General features: G+C 46.8%; 1 pseudogene across 1 annotated transcript; it reads right to left on the reverse strand.

Annotated features, from left to right (window-relative positions):
* Nucleotides 1-3,105: 3,105 nt before the first annotated feature.
* EI90DRAFT_t229 lies at nt 3,106-3,179 on the reverse strand (annotated as a pseudogene). Its single transcript has one exon. The product of its transcript is annotated as a tRNA-OTHER (tRNA).
* Between the last annotated feature and the right edge of the window lie 412 nt (nt 3,180-3,591).

The raw sequence follows: 3,591 nt of genomic DNA on the forward strand, positions 1-3,591 counted from the left end.
CATCTTTTAATCCCTAGACTTGAAAGTTCGCGTAGATACTCAATCCATCGACTCTGTTCTTCATTATTTTTCCGATATTTTATTTCAATTCATTTTGTTGAGTTATGATTTTATTCCTATTTTTATTTCTGGTCCGTGGAGGTTGTATGATTTTTATCCAATTTTTTGTGATGGTTTCTGGTTGTTTTAGTGTTGTAACTTTTATATTCCTACACCGCTCGTTTCTTTTTAGTGTCGCTGCAGATGCGACCTTGCCCTTGCGGGCGTGTTTAGGCACCATAGGCGCTTCCGAGTCAGATGTTAAGATTGTAGAGTTGTGGGTTGTGTTGTAAAACACACCTCTTGCACTTAAAAAAGTGTGAGGTCTTAGGGTGGCTCAGCACACAAGGCCGTAAGTGATACAAGATAGTGTATTTTATGGTGGTGTGTAAGCAGTTACCCGGAGGTTCCTGCTTGCCCACGTGACTATATGTATCTAATTTACATGTGACTTGGGGTTCGGGGCTATTGCCCTGACATTATGACCTTCCACTGCAGTCCCGCACCTCGTACTCAGACACCGCCTGTACCTTCACTCCAAGATCCTGTCTTAGTCCCGACCTTGGACTTTGACTCCACCTCAGCCTAAGGCCATTGCATTGGTGACCTCATACTATGTAAACACCATTGCCAACATTCATTGGACTTTCAACCCTGCCTCTGCAACCTCCGTAAGCTCTGCAACCTCCAAGCTCCACGGATCATACTCAGCACTTTCACCACTTGTAATGTATCTTTCATGTTTCCCCCTCATCCTTATTTGGACTGCTGCTTCTCTCCATTCTAGCCAGTTAGTCATCATCCCCACTTCACCTCATCCTCCTGCCCCTCTGGGCTTCACCCTCCCTATCTCCTTTCAGATGTACAACAGGTTCTAACCTATGACCTTTGGTGCTGATCCGCTTCCATCATCCCTTTGTCATTTGGATGCCTTTGTTCCGATTCAGGCCCCCTTTGATTTCCTTGTGCTTTTGTCTCCCTATTATATACAGGTGCTTGTACATACTTGTTTTGGACCTTCAGTCTAAAATCGACCAGAAATGCCCCCTAGAGACTTCCTGCTCACTGCTCCTGAAATTAAGGACCAAATGGACAAACAGCAATGGCACAGCACTCCACATGAGTCACTGAGGCCAAGGTCCCTCCTTGCTAAGTCTCTGGTTCCCCTCCGGAATCGTCTGCCCTCGCCCAGTTCTAACAGACCCAAAAGGAAAGCAGTGTGCTTGATGACATCATCTTGCTCCCTTCCTCTAGCCCCCAGAGCTGGCTGTGGAAAGCGAGTTAGGCAGGTGCGCAATTTGGATGAAGAGATGGAGATTTTTCGTTTCTAATATACATGTTACTTTAAAAGGAAATTTGAAATATATTTGCATAGCCACTGGCATCAGCCAGGAATTTGCATGACATAGGCTGCTGAACTGTCATATCCATCCATGGCCATCACCCTCCACTACCTCCAGTCCTTCTGGATCACCTCCACTCCTTTGTCACTAACCTTGGAGCCTTGGGATTCCACAACTACCTCCGACTCCCCTGATGGTCACCACCCCCTCAATTCAATATATTACCTATGCCTCCCTGAGTATGGAGCCCCAAAGGCCTCTGGACAGCTCCGACGTCCGCTAGCGCACTCCCACCTCCGCTGGGCAATCTAGTTGCTTTCCCTGCAAGCCTACCTTCAGGCCGATCCCTCCTTTCCATTTCTGGGTTATAGCCCACCACTCCGCTAACCCTGTAACCCGACTTGTTGGTAATATTCAGTCAGCTAACATGTAACTCCATTAGCTCCGCTCCGCTTGGCCCTACCATTCATGGGCCCACCCTCTATGTAACTATATATACATAACTTGTAGATAGGTTACACCCTAGTGATAAAATCGACTAGAGTTATCCCCCTTTAGTCCTTGCTGCCAGTTAGTAAATTAGGGCATGGATGTGTAACTAGGCACAGCACTCTTGGTCTAAGTTGCTGAGGCTAAAGCCCTCCACCATGGGGACATCACCCTCATCCCACATCTGGTCTCTAACATGAACCACCACCCCAGCGTGATGCGTGACATGACTGTCATTTCAGCCAGACCACAAAGCCAGTGTGATGCATGACTGGTAGTTGGTCATGCAGGTACAGTACTTCGGACCTTGCAACTATTGCATTGTCCCATTCAATTCCGCTATTCTCCCTCATTTCTATTTGGGCTGCTGCTTCCTTCTATTCGGTCAGCTAGCCATTCCCAACTCCCAACCTCCTTCCTTCCTCCTTGGGCCTTGGCCCTTCACTCCTCCTTTGGGAAACACCATTGAGTCTAACCCTTGACTCTTGGTGTTGCTCCCAGGACATCCTAGGACATCCTGGGGATGTCCTGGTGAACGGATCAGGCCTTTTCTTTCTTCACCAGGATGTCCTGGACATCCACTAGTAAATACCCCCTTTTAGGCCCATTTGAAGGCCAAACAGCCCCCCCTCTATAGGCCATCATTAGATGGCTGACTAGGCTGGAGAAGCCCCACAACTTGCTGATGTGTGGATTGTGCCAGGTCTCTTCCATACCTGATTCTGTTGGGTTTCTCATTGCTCAAGGCTGCTTCACAGCCTTGATTCGACCCCTTTAACTGCTCCAAATCATGGTTTGTACACAGGTTCACAGCCCTTAGTGACTGTGAACAAATGCACAATGAAAAATCGTGCCGATGCTTTAGTGGGCCTCACCACCCACTTGCCCTCATATCAAGAGGCTAGAGATGTTCTATAAGACCATCTCCCAACTGTTTTAGACTGGATCAATGGCACTACAGCCATTGCTGAGTGCCAGCTCACAGAAGCGCTCCACACTTCAGCCAATTCTGGGCCAGTTGAACAAACTGCCCACTTTCATCTAGAAAGGATACAGACAGTCTATATCTATATGCTATATACCAGCCAGAACAAGGGCACCTCAGTCCCTGCTGACTGCCAGCTCAAAGAACTGCACTTCAACGATTTTTGGACAGTCTGATAAACTGTCCATTTCCCTCACACTCATTCTGTTGGAATTTGTACCCATGGTCTTTTTAGGGAAACCTAAAAGTTGGACATACTGGGAATCGAACTCCAGTCTTTTGGATCATGAACTCAGCATGTACTGCCATTAGACCATATGCCCTGTTAGGCTGAGGTGGTTATTTCAATGCATTCTGGGTGTGTAGAAACGGTCTATAAGACTGTATCCTCACTGGTTATCCCCAGTATTTTGGCTCTTCAGCTGTCACTGAGAGCTGACATCTAGAAGCGCAACCCGCTTTATCAATTTCAGGTTTGCATCATATATGCAGCCCCTGCCACTACTCCTCACTTGTGTCAGAGACCAGATCCAAGACGAACAATGATGTCCCTGTAACGGAGTGTTATGGAAATGGGAAATTTCCCGATTTAGACTCTTATGGGCCCTGCACACGCCCAAATCACATGATATGTAAATAAATAGAGTTTAACCAATCAATCATTAACAAAATCATGTCTTTGTGATAACATCTATAACAACACCTGCTATATCTACTGTAAATCGAATGAACTCA

The sequence above is a fragment of the Cantharellus anzutake genome (assembly GCF_015039405.1).
Source record: "Cantharellus anzutake strain C23 chromosome Unknown EI90scaffold_75, whole genome shotgun sequence".
Taxonomy (NCBI): Eukaryota; Fungi; Basidiomycota; class Agaricomycetes; order Cantharellales; family Hydnaceae; genus Cantharellus; species Cantharellus anzutake.